We start from the raw sequence: 19,255 nt of genomic DNA on the forward strand, positions 1-19,255 counted from the left end.
GCAGTATCAAGGTAATTAATGTCTATAGCAGACCTTAAGGCTTTATGCAAATACAATATGAATAATAATGTCCCTTCCCAAGAGACCTAACCATAAGACAACTGCTGGGCTGCTTTGCACACGGCGTGAGAGCTATAATCCCCTTCATTGCCCTCAGCGAAGACCAGGAGTTGAAACTGATCTGAAAACCCTCTCTGCAAATGATAAGATATTCAGATACACCTCATACCTCACTTACTGTTTCAAAGTTTTACACAGTACATTTTTTTCTGGCTGTTTTGCCTGTTTCCTTTGGCTCTGATTAAAAAAAGCTACTCTACAGATTCAGAATATATCAGATTCAACAGGCTGAAAAACAGAAGCAGAAATTGATTTTGAAACATGGCATGATAGATTTCTATACAGAAAGCTATGGGGGAGCCCCATGACTTGATTATGGTTTATTACCTTTTGTTGTGAGGCATAATTTTATATTGGTAGAGATTTATAATTAGGTGTCCTGCAAAAAAAAACTGCTTATATATTACTCCATCACTGCGTACCTAGAAAAAAAATACCATAGTTATTTTAAAGTACTTGTGAGGACATTGAAGACACAACTGTTTTTTTTTTGTTGTTGTCTTCAACTTTTTTGAAACAGGAGCTTTGCTACAATGCAAAAGTTTCATACTGTTTCATACTAACCCATATAATTTTACCCCGTGCCATCCTATCCTCTAAGAATCTAACTTTGCATAAAGATAGTTTTCAAATGTTTACCCTATTTCTAAGTGCAATGTCTTAAACTATTTTATTATTAATATGTTAGAATTAATATAATTATTAATGGACATGCTGATTTCCTGTATCTTATGTATTTCACCTACCTAATAGAGTTTAAGATTCCAAACATCTATCTTAATGTTGAAATCCTGTTTTTCAGAAAATAAAACTTTTGGCATATCCTTACTTAATTGTACAATGTAACGTTCTATATTTAAGAACAATTGCAGTTTGGTTTATACTCTAACCCTTCTAAGACTGACTCTTTAACGTATGATAAAAATACATTTAAATTTAAGCAGTAATTAACATTGCAATACAGTCAGTATGATATGCAATCAAATATTGCTTAAAGTGTATCAGATGAAACAGCAGCTGCTTTCTGTTTTGTGGGCTTAGAGGCATTTATTTTGAAGCTATGAGAATTGACTTTCCCATTATGAGGAGAACTGTCACTACCGTCAACATTTAATATTACAGCAACTGCTTTTTGCACATTAACTGCTGAAATATCTATTTTCCTCAGTATTCTTTGTTTAACACAGTTCTGCCAGTTGTTGGGGAACACAGGTTTATAGTCAATATTAACAAGCTGTTAAATGTTGTACATTTGAAAAGATGTACTTATGAATTCAAATCATTGTGTAGTGACTGATTTCAAAAAGAGCAAAAAATAAGTTTTTCAAATGGTGCGACCTGCCTAATTAGCTTCCAGGTTCAAAAACTCCTACCTGTTTTTTTAGAATAAGTTTGCCTTTTATTCTGTGTGGTAGATCTTTCCCTGAGTGTCATTCTTTTTTTGTTGATGCACTGAAGGCCTTTTTACCTTTTCTTTACCAAAAAACGTTTTTTTTTTTTAATTTTGAAAAAGTGATAAACTATTTTTGAAACAAAAATACCCCTTTTAATGACCAGTGATTTTCTGTCTTGAAGTAATCCACCATCTGTAAATGTACAGTAAGTCTGTCATTTGCCTCTCTTACCTGTCAGAAGCTGATTTCTGAAAAGGAACTACAGTATATTGATGTTTTGACCATGGTGCTTTGCTATCTCATGAGATAATGTGGCCATCTTTCAGACAGAAGCTAATTCCACACGGGACAGGTTAAGAGAATTTACCCAGTGTTTCACAGATGGAGAAAACCTTGGAACCTCTGCACGTATAGTATGACTGCTCCTTCACAAGACTGTGATTATCTTTTCAGCCTGATAAAGGAAGTTCTCTGAGGTAAGAGCTTGAGTAATGCCAATGAAGTCCAGGTGGCTGGTCAAGAAATGGGCCAAGGACCATCCAGAATCGTTTTATGAAAAGGCTATCCACGAATTTGTGAAACCATGGCAGAAGTGCTGGGGTGTGCATTGAAATGTGTTAAAAATAAGTGGATAATTCACATACTTATCCTTGGCATTCTGTATTTTTGCTGTCTGGGGTTTTGTTCACATTTACAGTAGTTGTGTCTTCCAATGAATGAACGTATTATTTCTTATTTAGCCCCAGATCCTCAGTAGATAGTTTGCAATGCCATTGGTTACATTTGTTAAATTCAGGTTTCTCATCGCTGGTGCCATTTCTACCATTAATGTGAGTTAGTGCCACAGAATAAACAATGCACTCCTCTCTGAGTAGATGACATTGTGAACTGATGGTACAGAAGTAGTACTTTTCTGTGTCTTAGGGGTGAAACATGAATTTGTCTCCAATTCTACCTTGCCTGGTGAAGTGAATATCAGAATTTTAGCCCATAGATAAAACAAATGTATGCCTTGTAAACAATTTGTGTACAATTTTGTATGCACTACTCCATTTCACAAATACATATTCAGAGCATGGTAATTTTTAAAACAAAACATTTTTTTACATTTGCCCTACCTTGAGGGCAAAAACCCATTGTAACAGTGCTTTAAGTTTGCTTTTTCTTGCTGTGACCTCCTTTACAGCAAATTATTCTGATTCAGATCAAATTTTGCTGTGTACACTGTAAATATTTTTTTACTTGTCTAGATAAAGGTTCTCACTTTGATCTAGCGGTGAGGTAATTGGTTAATTTAAATTTTAATGTTCCTTATGAATGGATTTTGCTGTATGAATATCAGTGATGGTAGACCAGTGAGTGCTTTTATCTTTTACAGGATCTACTGTAGACACAGAAAAGACAATGTAAAATATAATATAAAAGATAATTATATGTGATGGAACGTCATTCAAAATCGGCAAAAAAAAAATAATTTGAGGCACTGAGGTACTGTACCTTATTTAATCCAAGTATTGGTAGTACTATATAATCACTAATGAATTGAGGAGAGGTTTGGTTTCACCAGGGTTCTTTTTGACATGAGCAGTGCTAGCAGTGTTGAGATAGAAGAAAAAAGGTTTTGTGTGCCCTGATCTGGATTGCTAACGTACCATACATAAACAGATAAATGACAAATAATCCTTGGTAAATATTGTATGTGTCTTATCAAGGTTGCTGGTGTATGCAATAGATCAGAAATGTTAAAACATGGTTATGTGCAGCCCTCCAGAATTCAAATGTCATGGAAATGTTGAGTTTCCCTTTGGTGTCTGTACTCAAACTACACGTATTGCTGTATTTTGCATTTATTATGCATGTATCATTATAGTTAGCACTGGACATTCTCAGTAACCTCAAATGGAGCTTCCTGTATTTTAAGTATCCTCTCTTTTTTTAGGTTTAGGTCATTATCTTGTTTAAGAAAATGTAACCTTTCCATTAAACCTCCAATCCAACCTTGCACTAGTCAATCCCTAGTTTCATAGGAGGTTACAATATGATATTTGGAGCATTTGAACATGTACTCCATGAAGAATTTGCATGTATTTTAGTTTATACAATTGGCTCTAAGTTCTGGGCCTTTTTGTACAGGTTTGACGAGTCATTTTCCTCTCTGGAAAACTGGTTTAGTATTTGTTGCTGTTGCTGTTTTAAGCACAGACAGGATAAAAGATTGGCTGTGGCAGCCACACTCCCTTTGAGGGTTAGAAATTGTGACACTGTGGGGGAGGCAGCTCCTTTTAGAAATAATTATTTTGTCTTTACACGAAATAATGATTCTTTCCCTGGTAAAAGACAATCTTAGATGTGGAATCATGTTTTCTTTCTCTTGTCTTTTGTCCTCCTTCTTGACTTGCCTTCTTTTAAGCAATTTACAGGATATTAAAATTCAGAACCAAACAACAGTTTATTATTTAACAAACTCTCAGAGATACCTTACTTGAACTACATGCTGAAAATTGTCACAGAGGTGGAAAAGGATAGTATGGCTCTGGTGAAGCCCTGTTCATTAGATTTTCAGGTCTATGAAGACCTGATATTTTGTGATGACACTGGAATTAATAATCTGTTGTTACCAGTACTGATGGGAATAGTTGATGGAGATTTAAAGAAATAAAATTTCTTTGCCTCCTTTTTCAGTATCATCCACATTTTTACACTATTTTCAATGTCTTGTTAAGCATTCTAAAACCCACAATTCTCTCACAAATACACGATTCTTAATTCCCACATGCATAAGTGTAACAGAATGTGAGCCCCCTCTGACATCCCTTTAGAGATGCATTGCAGACTAGATCTTCTGAACAAATTTTTTTCACCTGTTCACCTAGATGTGATCTGAAACTGGTCCTCTGGGAGGTTTTTGGTTCATGTTTGTGCTGTGGACACTACTGTTGTTTCCACCCTCAAGTGTACTTTACCCTATGTGGCCCATTCCACCTAAGAGTTTTCATGGGTAAAGGTATTGCTGGAGGCAACTCTCATAAAGACTGGCCCTTCAGCTGTTGATGAGTCACATACAGGACTTCAGGAATGTGGATGAAGTAAGGACAGTCTAGAGCTTGGTATGCACTTAATGTTTCCTTATTTTTTAAAGCATATGAACAGCAACTTAATACTTCTAAATCCTCATTCAGGTGTCTCTTAAAGAACTTTAAAGCCAAGCCTTAATCTTCTCTTAATCTCTAAGACTGATTTTTGAATTTATAATTGAAAATCTCCTAGACCTCACTGCATTATGCCCATATAACCTATGCAGCATTCTAGACAGGTATTTAAAAAAATAAATGTGTTTGCTGGAAAATTAGTTTGTCTCGGCATTAAATTAAAAAGGAATTCCAAATACACTATTTCTTATTTTAAATTTGGCATTGTTTCAAGAGCATAATGCCAGTTTGCATCTCCATGACAACAGGATTTTCATTCTTATAAGTAACAATTTTAATAGCCTTCTTAATTTCTTTAAAATGTTAGCGTGGCATGACATAAAAATAATATTGAATACTTCAGACCAATTTAATGGAAAGCAGAGTGCCAAAGAGCACCTGAGCCCAAAGTGATCTTCTGTGTTGCATCTCATAGTGTGCATTCTTAAATTGTGGGATAAATTAATTGCTTTGCCTAAGTAGTGATTGTAAAGCACAAGTGATTTAAAATAATCAGAGAAATAAAATACAAAAAATAGTTGATTGCATATTTTTAGAGGGAAAAAAGTCCATGGAAAAACATACAGGTATGTGGCAAAGCATTACTATGGGGATCTGCTGTATGGCAATTGTCCTGTGCATTGGCTTTTCAGAGAGGGTACTTGGGAAAGGGAAAAGTAAACTAAATGATCTCTTAGTGTTTATTTTTTATTTTTGCCAAGTGAGAAGAAACTCCAGCATGCCGATTTAAATGAATTGTCAAAAATGTACTTATGTTATAACCCTGGACCCCTGTTTCCAAAGCTGTTTTTGCTTCAGTAGTTCTAACTATGAAATACTTCTACAGCAAACCAAAACCAATATCTTTTTTCTGTTGAATTGAAAAATTCCACCCCCACCAAGATAACCATACTGTATATTAGTACCCAGTGTCATAGTCTGTTAAGTTAAAATTTCCATTAACAAAGAACACTCTGCCTAGAGAGTATTATATAAGAATCCCTGTAGAGGTGAATGCAAATTAGATTAAAAGTAGAGTGATACATATAGTGTTTTGTAATAACAGAGTGGCAATAAACAATTTACAAGGATAAATAACTGCAGAATATCACAGTTGATTCCTTGCTGCCAGGATCAAGAGGCACTGAACCTCAAACTTGTCTCCCCAAGTGCCAAAGCTTTTTCTAAGACAGATATATTTCTCTCAAAGTCAGATTGTTACAGCAGGAGATCAGCCACTCGCCACTTACAGAGCAGTGTGTCTGAAAAAGCTAAATGGTCATGAAGAAAAGAACATTTTAACAGAAAAAAATAAATCGAAAAATTATTTGTGCACCCCTGGGGTGGAGAAGGAATGTGGGAAAAGCCTCCTGGAACTGATCATCGAATCTCTCCAGAATCCCAGTTTTTATTAAGAAATAATTTTATTAAGAAACAGTGGATTCCACTGCTGAAGAGAAGGTAAAGTTCGTGGTCAGTAGGGACAACAGAACTAATTAATTTCAGTGACAATTACCATCAATTTAAAGAAATGTCTTGTGAATGTTGAAATTGCCTGCAGTTCAGTTCCTTGTTCTTTATAGCACCATTTTGGCTGAGATGGTCTATCGAGATATACAGCAAGGGTGAGGTCTGACAAAAGCATTTTTGACCTGAAACATCTATCCTTTGACTGCCTTTCAATAAAACTATTCAGAGGATGTTTGGGATAATATATGTGGGACTTTCAGGGATTGGTTCATATCCATCTTTTTTGCCCCTTTTTACAGATTCTATTTCATGTTGAGGGAGAGATGAGAAGCTTTTTTCAATTTATTTTGTATAGATAGTTATCAACCATGAATTCCAGTACACCTGCATTTAAAATGAGATAATTTTCCAATTGTGTTTGTGGACAATCACATCCAAGCTTGGTCGTTCTAATACCTCCACTGTAGTTCTCATCTGCATTCATGGTCACTCCCCTTGAAGAAAACTCTTAAATCTGCTAAAAACAAAAATAGTTAAGTGGCATTAAAAAGGAAAGGAATTGACTAATACTGCAAGCTTCAGCTCAGGATCTGAAGAAGGGAGTTCAGTCTCTGATGCTAAATAATTTACTCTTCAGTGATCAGACTAAATTTAATTAGCTCTTGTTCTCCTGATATAATCAGGCCTCTATCGCCAAGCCATTTCACTGTGAATTAGGATAAAAAGCCTCATATGTTAAATGCTGTGCTTTCACAGTGGGATCACAGTCAGAATATTTAGAGAACAATGTAAAACAAGCTCCCCCTGGTACTTCTCACCAAAAGTGCAAGAAAACAACATGGGCTATAGACCTTTCATAGGCCATGAAATCCTCCCACGAACCCCAGTCATTCTCTGGTCTTGAATGCCATGTGCCAAAAAAGGCTGGCCAATTAAACCAACCTAGGGTATTACCCAGAGGTTCAATAAGGACATCCTTATGTATGCATACTGTATGCATCTCAAGTCAACTATATCTTTATCTCAAGTCCAGAAATGTCCTGTGAATGCTGAAATTGCATGCAGTTCAGTTTCTTGTTCTTTAATGCGTCAACATTTTGGTTGAGATTGTCAAGATGTACAACAAGATAACTCTTATTAATTGAAGCAAGATAATTCTTATTAATTAATAAACACCTTAGATGTAGCAGTGTCTTGCAAATAATTAGTCTATACAGTACATAACTATAACTGTGCATCTATATATAATAAGACTGTTATAGATAATATTAGAAATGCAAAACATTTTCCATCTCCATATAATGATATGCTCTTAACTGATTGTTGTTGTTTTTTAAGTGTATATTATAAGAGGTAAAATATCAGAGGACATAATTGCTTTTTGCACACGTTTTTATTTTTTGCATTGCTTGAGAAATGCATGAGAAATGAGAAACAGTGGCAGCACATGCGTAGTAAAGAAATTGTGCTTGTGTGTTGGGATGTGCACATGATTGTAGGTGTGAACGGCTCCCAGTTTCACTGACATCTACTGTGAGTAAGAAAATGATACTGTTTTGGTGGCAGTTCCTTAACGATGTGGGGTGCCATGAATGTCACGTTTAGAAATGTTTGTAGTTGTCCATGGTTATCTCACCACACAGTGATACATTGATGATACTTTCAGACCTGTTCTCTACCAATTGTGATGGAAATGCCAGCGTCACTGTGCAATTCCTTTATATTTCAGCACAATAATGTTGTCCCCATGGAGCTAGGGTCGCTCAAGACTTTCTGCTTCAATCTGAAATCAGTGTCACTGTATCCTTGGACCTTAATTCAGTCGAATACTTGTGGGATTACCTGGGTTGACATGCACATCAACAATATCCATAACATAATTAGTGTAGAAGGTGTTTCTAAGACGAAATGGACAAACATTTCTGTTACTCATACAGTATGTAGCATTTCTGCGTAGATATGCCACTCCATTGGCATGCTTGTGTTATGTGCACATCAGGATTTGGTGACTTATGTAGAGTGCTTGACTTTGATTTTTATCACCCATGACATTCAGACTTTATCAGAACTTGTTAATACAAGATTATATAGCAGGAAAGCCAGATTTTAAGGATCTGTCTGTTTACAGTATCTTGACATTTTGGTTGCATTTTAACTTGTTTTCTTACACATTTATAATATTTGAAAGAACAGGTTACACTTTAAATGCTTTTTTAGACTCAAAGTGAACTGTACTCTCTAAAGTCATTCTAAAATCATATTTCATCATCAGTGTTTAAAGGAAGACAAACAAGGCTCATTTTATGGTATGAAACAAAGGAAATTCTTAGAGATATAATTTAAACAAATGCATCTTCAGGAATTCTGTATTTTCCCTGGATAAGCCTGTGCAGGAATTGTGGTATTTGGACAGCAGGTGGCATTGTGGCACATGTGCCCAACGCAGGAACCCACCGTTTCCACTCTGGCTGTGTTTGTGTTGAACCACAGCTGAGAAGGAGGCTCGATGAGAGTGGTTCTACTACTGCAAGGAGTGGGTTTGCCAGTGTCTTCACACTCTGTGACTGGTAGGTTATACTCTATGGAACGCCATGCAGAAGGCATTCAGTTCACCCAGCCTCACTTTTCCAATCCTACATGTGCTTCTATAAAGAAGAAAAACAATTTAAATTTGATGTGAGGGTCTCGAAATCTGGTGGACACGCAAACTCCTAGGTAGCAGCAGGCAGTGTGATAATCTGCTGAAAGAATGTATTTAAGGCTGATATACAGAATAGAACATGTCTGAAGTGTAAAATTGTACCTGATTGTTGGACATGGCAGCTTTAAAGCCACTTGCTAGGGGCTTGGAAGTTGTTACACAAATCAATTTTCAGAGAATTATTTGTTAGAAAAAATGAAAAAAAAAAAGTCAGGCACCACCACCTTTGGTTAATGCTATGGCCAATTTTAGCAGCTTTGTTCACCAGAAGGGAAAACAACCTTTAGTGTTTTCTCTCTTTTCAAGCATTGTAACTCAAGTGTTATAGCTAAAGAAAGGCATTAGATTTGTTTTAGCTGAATCCGACTGATTGCCTGAGCAGTAGTATAATCTAGAGCTACTGCAATCGGCATAAAGACAAAATAAAGAAAATAGACAAGGGGCGTCCTGCAGAGGTAATTTGCCGCAGGCCCTAAAGAGCCTACTTATGCCACTGAGAGACTGACACAGGCTAATGGAGAAAGGCGATCATTGCATACTACTGTAGCTCCTTCGGAACAACAAGCAGCTGTTTTACTTAAAAAAACATTTTCCAGCTAAAGTTAGGTGTAGCAGTCTTTTCCAAACAAACACAATTTTTAAACTCCAGTGAAGAATTTTGTACACTGAAAGATCTGAAAAAGAGTTAAGCTGCTGTTTTGCCGTATTCTTAGCTAGCCAAATCTACTTGCCACAATACACCAAGGGCACAAATGCATTTCACACAGTAGCTACATTCACAGCCCTTTGAGGAGGTGTCTAATCCTGGCTCTCTGTCGGTTTGATGGGTCGGTCTCATGTTGGGTAGCAGTGTCTGGTGCTTGTTGAGAGTGGAAGTGCTTGTGACAGCTTCCCTGGTGCTCAGGGCCTCTGGTTTCACAGAGAGGTGACAGCATGCCTGACACAATCTGAAAACATCACCAGGGGCTGCGAGATTTTCTGTCTTTAATTGCATTTCAGGTCAGCATGTGCTGGATTGGCATCCACTACAGGTTAACCTTGCTAACCATAATATGGTGGCTAGGTGCAGTTCACATTTTTTCTTCTTTGCATTTTTTAATAATAGAGATATATTTATCAAATTCAGTTGCAGGTAGGTTAGAATGATACTGTAGGTCTGCTTCTGTATTATGCAATAAAAGGCACTTTTTAAAATTCTTTTCTCTTAAGACAATAGCCATAACTACCATCTGCATCTTGTATTCACAAAATTAATACAAAAGGATTTGAAAATATATCTTGAGAATGATCAGATTCCATGTAAAAATTGACCCAAGGAGTACATGATGCTATTTCTACAGATAACAGGATTATCTGTGTCACATGACCTATTTATTGGACTCAGTGGCTCTTTTTTTAATATCAAAGAGTGGAAACCTTCTTTAGTCCCTATTGAGAATGTTTTGAGAATGTTCTTAACAAGTGGTTTAACACGTGTATGGACTCAGGCTTTCCATTTTTTTCCCTGAGTAATCATAGAAATGAATTGGTGAGACAAAGGGAGGATGACATGTTTTACTTGAGCCACTGGGTACTAACTAACTTGTTTTGATGGGTGACCATTAGGGATCTGCACTTAAGGACAGTTAAATAAGTGGAGTAGAGCAATCAGTATTTGTGTGTGCACATTGGGGGTGGTGTCTGTAATTGGTCCTGAACTAATACACACCACTTGTGTTAGAGCAGAAACAATCCTCTAAAGTATAAAATGTTGCCAGGTAACAAGCCTATTAGCAGCCAATAGATATGGACACTGAGTAAACATTGTCTGATTTTAGAAACACAGGGCAATACAGTTCAACCAATCCACATCTTTTTCTGTATCTCCGCTTGCTTCACTGTAAAAATGTAAATCCTCTTGAGTCCAAGAATGTTTATTAAGAAATACAGAGGGGTTACGCATCACTTGACCTGTCAGGAAACCCAAACACAATGAGAATCTGCTGGTATATTGTGGAAAAGTGCTTGATATTGTAAGTTAGAACTCAGAGCTATGAAGGACACATCAGTTTAAATCCCAACTTAATCTTCCAGTGGTATATGGAGAAGCATCCATAAGAAGGACCAAATGGGCATTATCATTCCAAATGAGTGAGAAGGACGACATTGAATCAAACTGAGTTTACGTCAGTATTCCCTTGCACCTTCTTTTCAAGTGGTCCTCTGTTCGTGCTCAAGGAAAATAAACCGACTTCTTGAATACAATTGCTTACTACCAAAAATTGCTTATTATTGGCATTGGGTACCAAAAAGTTATAAGATGAAACCTAGATTAGAGGTCTGTTATTGATCTACAGCTCTCCTTTGCTCAACTCTGCATGTGTTAATGAAATTGAATTTAATTTAGCAAAGAAAATTTGGCTCTGGAGGGAAAAGTTTCCTTGGAAGGTGAGAGGGCAGTTTGCTGTCAATACTCATCAGTCTTTAACTCCATGTTAAATCAACCTTTCATGTTGACAAACTGTATAATAGGAAAGGTTTTATATTATTGCTAATGTATAATATAACTCTACTCCATTTTCTGAACATCATAAGAGATTACTGAATCAGCACTAGATTATCCTTTTCTTACAATAGCTACAGAATATAAAATAATATTGTTTGAACCATGATCTACTAATCGTCTTCACATTTTGTTGCTACACTGCCCAGCCCAAATTTCTTCCAGTAACTACTGTCTTTAGCTGCCCTCATCAATATTGCATCTTTGAACATGTCCATGTATAAATAAATATATGAAAACTGCTGTCAACTTACAAATGAAAAAAGAACTGCAAACTTGTGACTGTACAGAAAAAATGCTGCGGTGATGAAGTGTTTAATGTGCATCTCATTGCGATTAACACCAAGGGGCTTTGAGCCACTTCATCAACCAAGACCTCCGGGGAATGCCAGCTAACGAATTACAGATTAGATCATTGTTATAAGATTAGGATCCTTTGCTAATTTCACTTTTAATTGAATTCTGTGGTGTGCACTCTGTCATGGCAGAGGACAGAGAACAGCAGTCCTGGGATTTTGTTTCAGAAAACGAAGCGGTCACTGGAGCTTTAACTCTGGATGAAAACAAGGATGTTTAGATTTACGATAAAGGAAGCACGGATATTGGAAATCATCAAACGCAGTGTTATACAGTATATACAACTTGATATAAAGTCATGCATTCAGAGCTATGTTCTTTGTATATTAAATATTTATGTTATGTTCCTATTAAGCCTATCACTAAAGGGAAAAAATGTACCAAAATACAAAGATGGCAATAAAAAATTCAGCAGATTTCATGTGAAGGATGTGTTACATATAACAAAGATGAAACTTAAAAGAAAAAATATTAGAAGGGACTAAAACGTTCACCTTTTTTGCAATGTGCTGGTCTATTAAAATGGACTTCAAAGCAGAATCACCCCTAACAACAATCATGATAATAATAAAATTACCCTAAATCCTCTCCTCTACTGCTGTGTCTCGGTCTTCGGAGTGCACATTCACTCCAGTGAGATGATTGCAGCTCGCACCAGACCCCCCGTGTGGAACTATTATACTTGTATTAATATAGCTCAGCTGTGTTTTTTGATTACAGCACAGTTAAACAAGATCAGATAAGGCAGGAGACAGCTTTGAGTCATGCCTGAGTCTTGAAAACACTAATTTCTCTGCTGGGAGGGTCATGTTAATTGGAAAGGGGGGGTGGGCTACGTGTTTGTGGAGAGAGTAGGTTGGGAGATGGGGGTGGGGTGGGGAGGGGGTCACCTCTCAAAGCCATCGTTCAGTACCTGTCAGCCCGTGCAGTGCTTGGAGCCAAAGAGAAACATTCGCTTGAAACTGTCAGCAGACCCCCCCCCCACTCTCCCTGTCTCTCTATCTCTCTCTCTCTTTGTGATGTGTTTTCAGAGTGTGAGCAGAGCAAGCAAGTAAGCGTGCGAGTGTTTGTGTGTGCTGTATACGCGTGTGCCTGACAGTGCAGGCTAGAAGCTGTATGCAAGCGTGCTTGCAGCCTGCAACTCAGAGACCACTGAAGACAACCATTCTTCCTGGACCGGCAGACAAATTGCGTGCACGCACCCCAACCCTTTCTCTCTGTCTCTCTCTGTCTCTCTCTCTCACCTCAGTCCCTCCCTCCTACCAATACCTTCAACAGAAAAAGCGAAAAAAACCCTCTTCACTTCACTGCCCAGCCCTGGGATGCCAGCTGAAGGAATGAGGTTCTGACACTGCGTGGGACTGGAGGGAAATAAGAGCACAACTGTAAGTAGACAAGTGTTTCACATTTTCTCTCAGACTGACATGTACACACACTTACATGTGCACATACTGTATATATTGTATGACTCTTATGTGTGATAGTTATCTTATTGCGCAAGTATCGCACAACAATTCTAGTATCATTTTAGGAACTCATCAGAGGGAAACCAAAATGACCATTTCTTTTTTTAATCTCTTTGCAAAAAGCAGCAGCAGCAGCAGCAAAATATGTGCAAGGTCAAAATATGCACTGTGAGAATTTTGGATTGAACTGGTATGCAATGGAGTAAAGAGTAACTCTTGAGACAACGCTCTTTGAAGCGCACACAATTAGAAATGGTTTTAGAATTTGAAAGAGCAATTTTATATTCTTTCTGCCACTTGAAAGGACTGTAATATGAAGCTTAGAATTTGTCATTTTGATTGATATTTTTTTAGGTATGCTTTTTACCTGAAAAGGTGTTTGCTGGTGTTGTGTAGAACTTCACTGCAAAATGTGAAATCACAATTTTGATTTTATATCTAAGAGGATAAAAAATAGAATGAAAACAAAGAAAAGATCTAAAAAACCCAGCTGAATTGTAGATACAGGATCCATGATTAAAGGGTAAAAAAAATGGCAAAACCTATTAAAATACACCTTTCTCCTGTGTGGCACAGCAGAATCTCTGGAGGAAAGTGTTTGGAGGTTCACAGTATTAAAGGAATTTTACAGGATTATAATTTTAGTTCTGAGCATCTTACATCCCAAATGCAAACAGGCAACACAACCAAAAAAGGTAAATGACTTCATAGATTCAGAGCTCCAATCTTGGTAGTGAAGTGCTTTTGATTTGGTTTTGGCTGAGATCTTCTCCTGCCTATTACGTCCATTTGTATTCTGGAGGATATTATATGATAGCACATCACAGCCTGGTAAGTGCGGACACCGGTTCTGTTCTGAATACATGAATTGCAATTCCTCTGAAGTGTACTCTTGGTCTAATAAGGAAAGCAACAGTGGCACATGCCAGTTCCAATTCCTTGCACTTGTTACTAGCTAATAAAATTGGCACTGGTGACTGAGTTATTTATCTGTCTGTTTAAGCAGCTCAAATTTGCTGTAAGCATGAGAGTCAACACTTGTAAAAAGAATAAGCATTGTGTGAGCTGTGTTTTATTTTTGGCATACTGGTATTTTTAATATAGCTTTATAAAATATTTAAACAAGAGTCATTTGTGTTTCAAAACCTAGACAAGGAAAATCAGTTTCTTTGGTTACGAATTTAGAACTGGGATTTGTTTTTTGACGAAGATGATCAAATTTGCTTGTGATGTGATGTCAAAATGCAAGTACGCGTAGACATATCATTGAGAGATGTAATGGTTTACAGAGCTGTATTTTTCTTTATTTTCATTTAGCTGGAGGAATTGAGGTTTGGAGTTCTGGGTGAATGAGACCTGTGTCCTTGCAGCAAGTTTCCGTGATAAAATCTGCCAAGGCGTCTGTGTCTGTACCCTTGTTGGAACATTCAGATTTCTAAGCAGTATTAAACTGGTGCAGTGTTATAAAGGATGTTTGACTATCTGATGTGATCAAGGTTTTTTCAGCTACTGTATGCCTTAACTACAGAAGAGACGAAAGGTGGAGAAACCTGACCTGTAAAGTTTTCAGGAGATGCTTGGAGATAACTGCTGCCTCTATCCCAGGCAGGGTGGTGCAGAGGGGCAGGGGTTTTTGGTTTGTCTCTATTGGCACTGGTAGGAAAGCTTTGTTTTTTTTTTATTATGTGAGTGTGTGTCTTACAGACCTTCAGAAAACCTGTAGAATCACTGCAGAATGAAAGCTTGAATTTTTTTTTATGATTGTATAATGATTCCTAGAGGAATTATTGGTGTTCTGTAATATTTAAAATTATTGTCCTTTAATACTTTATAGGTGAAATGTTTGTTCCCTGTATATGTCTTTTGTGATCTTTTGTTAATACAAATGCTTTTTACCATGCAATTGAGTGATATATTGATAAAAATAATAATATTGATACATTTTACAAAAGCTTTAATTTATAGAAATTGAAAACAAATGTACAGTATACATACAGTAATTATATTGAGCCGATGTTTTGCCCAGGAAGCATATGGAATATTTCAAATCCAGGTTTACAGACTTATTTGCACACTTTTTCAGCATTTAATTTCTTTTATTCCTTATTTGAAAAGGACATTTTGCAGTGAGGTCAGTCAGAGTAGAACGTTGACTTAGGTAAAGAAGTCGTTGGCTATAACTTAAAATAGTCCGTTGCATGAGCCTTGATTTTAAAGCACACCTTTGTATATGAGCACGTTGTGTAATCTGTGACCTTACACAACTATACTCTTGGTGAGCAAAATACATTGGAAGCTGGGAGGATGCTCAACACAGGAAAAGAGGGGTTTATTCATATTTTTATTATGGATGCAAAAGATCGCATTTTAATTATTAAGACAGGTAGACAAATACTTCAATTTCATTCACTTTTGCTTTGGTTCAGTTTAAGGCTATTAATTGTGTTGTACTATACAAATTAATTAATATGGTAGCATTTCAGTTAATAAATTACAAAAGGTAGAGCAGCATTTATGAACTTGCTTTTACTCTAGATGAGCAATAAAGCTCTCATTGTAGCACACAGACCAAAACCATGATTTGAACTACATTTAATGAGAATTTATTGCTCATATGAAAAAAAAAGCATTTTGTGTTACATTTGAATCTTAATACACAGGCCCCTCTTTGCTCAGAGCTCAATTTTACTTCCTATTTATAAAACTGGGGGATTTGGAGCCTGCTAAACCATGTGCTACATTTATCTTTGCTCACATAAGCCATACCTATTGAAAATCCGCCTCTGTATCTTACCCTGTGATTGCAGTGCTTTGGGGTGATCATTATTAAACATTATCCTGTAAGATGGCAGGCCATGAGCAGTCACTTTGAGGTGTTGCTGTGAGGGGAGGTTTGTTGTTCAGCTTTAATAGAACAAGGATTTTTGGAACCCATGTTGGGGAAAGAAAGCAGATGTAGGGAAATCCACAAAAAAACCCGAAGGCCCCTAGACTGCCAATGCCAAGAAAATAGCACCAAAAAAATGGCAGGAATATTGTTCCATGTCAAACACTATAGAGGGATATGAAAAAAAGAAACAAAAAAAGCTCTAACTTCTGAATCACAGATTTCTAGGAATTTCCATCATCATGGTTTCTTTGAAATCCGATATCCTGCGATTATACTTATCACAGGAGATCATCTTTAGAGAGACCATAAGAGTGTATTTAACTTTTATTGGTAACCTGATGTGAAAGCCAAACCAGGAGAAGGAAATATAAAAACAGTTAAATAAATCACTAAATGCTACTGGAGGAATTAGAAACTGGAAGAAGACAGGTAATAGAAAGAGGGAGTTGTAGTGTGAGACCACACTACTGTGAGATGGAACGAAAAGGTTGAGTTCAATTTTTTTTATTACAAGCCTTTTCTTTTTAAACATTTTGAACACTGCTACGTAGCAGTCACAATTGCAGAAAAGCTACTTCATTCAGTCTTTTCTAGTTTCAAAGTATTTGAATAGATTATCTCAACATCTGGTGGCATTGCAATATTATTCGCTTTCACTTATTGATAATTGTGCCTTAAGAAATAGTGTTGCATAAATACACCTACTGGAATTTTGTGATTGGCTCCTTCAGATAAGGCACCTAGTTCAGAATGCAGGCTCAGCCTTATAGTCCAGACATCCCTAGTAGGAATCTGGGCTTCAACATTATCCATCTGGGATTGGGATACCCTGTACAGCCAGTCAACATCTGCTAAGTGCTACAGGTGATCACCTGGTATGACTTATCTAGGGGATTCTCAGATTGTCACACCACAGTGACCCCTGTAGCTAGCCAGGTGCAGGCAAGCTTGTTATCGTGAGAACTGCATCCATCTAGTGGTGCCTAGGCCTCTCGTCAGATGTGTGGATTTACATTACAAATAAGATACGTGTGCTGTCTTTCCCATCTGTCCTGTATGATTGGATTTAATTGAATCAAGGTGATTAGAAATTGTCGATTCCAAACTGGGAATATTAGAAAACAAATCATGGTCAAGTCATAACAGATGAGAGAAAGCAAAAAATACTGTATGCAGACATACCTTATTATATTTAACATTTGAGAGTCATTTTTTGCAAGTTTGATTCAGAGACCTGACATAGGTTATCATGGATTGTAGTGTTGTCCTACATGTATTTTTCTAGTAGGAAGTGGTTTGGGGAAATCTGCCTAATGTTAATTTAGAGTTTAAAATTTAGGAACAATAAAGATACATGGATGTTTCTATCACCGCTGTATTTGCAGAGAACTGCTACATGATTGTGACTTCACCTGTACTTTAGTTTTTATTTTGAGGCCTTGGGTTGCAGTGTTGGAATTGCAGGGAGTTTTACCAAAAACAAATTAGCTACACCAGCAACTGCAATAACCATCATCTCTAGAACTCTCTAGAGGACAACAAAAATAGCTTTGATCAACATGTTCCACACTTTTGCTCGTTTAGCCAGGATTGTTTATTTTTTCTTCATTATTGACAATAAGCAGTAGCTTCCAAATCTATTCACACCCTTAATGAACTGTAACTAGAAATTTCTGGATATATACATCATAGTTCGTTGATATTTAGGTATTGTATTCAAATGCCATAATAATGTATTAAAAGAATGATTGAATATTACAACAGCATACTTGTAAAACAATTTGCTCATGTATGCAAAGTTTAAAGGTATTAATTCCCTGTAATTATGTTGGAAATAATTTGGAAATTTAATTCTGCAGTTTTTTAGTCATCTGGTAGTTTCACAAAAGCCTAAACGTTTGTAGAAACTTGTGCAAGTCATCATGATTGACATAGGGCATTAAAGGTGGCTGAACACAGAAGCAAAATACTAAGAACTGTGTCATCATGTGGAAAGTCAGAGAATTGTCCGAAGATCTAAAGCAAAAGACTGTTGACCTGAACACCTCTAGTGCCGGTTATAAAAATTCTATAAGACTTATCACTTTCAATTGTGATGTCCACCATCAAGATGTTCAAGGCTAATGAGATGGTTGCTATACTGCCAGGTAGAGGATGCAAGAATGTTTTGCCTGAGTGTGTGGTCAAAGAAGTGCTTTGTAAGGGTGACTCACACCCAAGGGGAATGATGGAGAAAATGCTGGCTTCATTAGTCCAAGACCACCATCCCAGGATGACCTCTTGAATCCCACGAGAATGTCAAAAGAAGGAAAAAGAGTTTTCCAAATCCTCAAGCCAGTGAGACCAAAAGATGTGGCTGAATGGAATGCAAATTGTTTTTAGGAAAGTCTCACCAGTGGTATGACACAATACACATTTGAATTCTCATGCTAAATCAACCTTTAGTTGCATTTAGTTTAGGGCAAAGGGTAAATTTAGAGGCTACTGTATATATAGCATGTGCCAGGATAGGTCAAAATGAGGTGGTCAAAATGTCATTATTATTTATCGCAATGCAGTGTATGAAGAATGATGTGGCATAGTGCTCATTCTGATACATAAAATTAAACAAAGTTTTGCTTCGTTCCTTAATTAAAAATGGTGTGCCACAGTCTGTTGCTGCAAACAGTATTACATACTGTACAAAAGTTAACTTATTTAAAAAGTATTATGAAAAGGTGGCAGGTGAGTTTATTTCTTCTGTTTGGTACATGTAAGTTGATTGACACATTTTCCAGAGATGGTGCTGTTGAATTTGACTTAGTGGTGCAGGGTATAGTGGGATTGCTTTTTTTCTTATGCAGGCTACCAGGCAGTGTAATCTACAAGCCAGAGGTTTGGACACTAATGCAGAGGTCAAGTTGCATGGCTTGGTCTTGCAGAACCCTGTATCTATGAAAGAGTACAGTATACTGTGTCTCTGAAGGGAAAGCCAGAGAAGAGGTTTCTGATTTTCTGTTTGCCTAAATTCATTTAATTCTGTAATTAAATAGAGGTTATTTAAGGTGAATACACATCTCTTAAGCTTGCATGTAACAGTTGTTTTTTACCTAATTTTATTTTTGTCCTGTGCACACGATGTTGATCT

The 19,255-nt window shown here is 36.8% G+C and overlaps 1 protein-coding gene across 11 annotated transcripts in view; it reads left to right on the forward strand.

The window, feature by feature from the left end:
- The first annotated feature begins 12,743 nt into the window (after positions 1-12,743).
- rbfox3a (RNA binding fox-1 homolog 3a) overlaps positions 12,744-19,255 on the forward strand; it is a 513,805-nt gene continuing 507,293 nt past the window's right edge. For 7 of the 11 annotated variants that reach the window (XM_015356549.2, XM_015356551.2, XM_015356550.2 and 4 more), the window contains exon 1: positions 12,747-13,157. The gene's annotated coding sequence lies outside the window, so the exon portion shown is untranslated. Of the gene's footprint in view, positions 13,158-19,255 lie in introns of all 11 variants that reach the window. The other 4 variants (XM_069194511.1, XM_069194509.1, XM_069194514.1 and 1 more) reach the window with 3 other exon arrangements.

This window comes from Lepisosteus oculatus, chromosome 9, assembly GCF_040954835.1.
Source record: "Lepisosteus oculatus isolate fLepOcu1 chromosome 9, fLepOcu1.hap2, whole genome shotgun sequence".
NCBI lineage: Eukaryota > Metazoa > Chordata > Actinopteri > Semionotiformes > Lepisosteidae > Lepisosteus > Lepisosteus oculatus.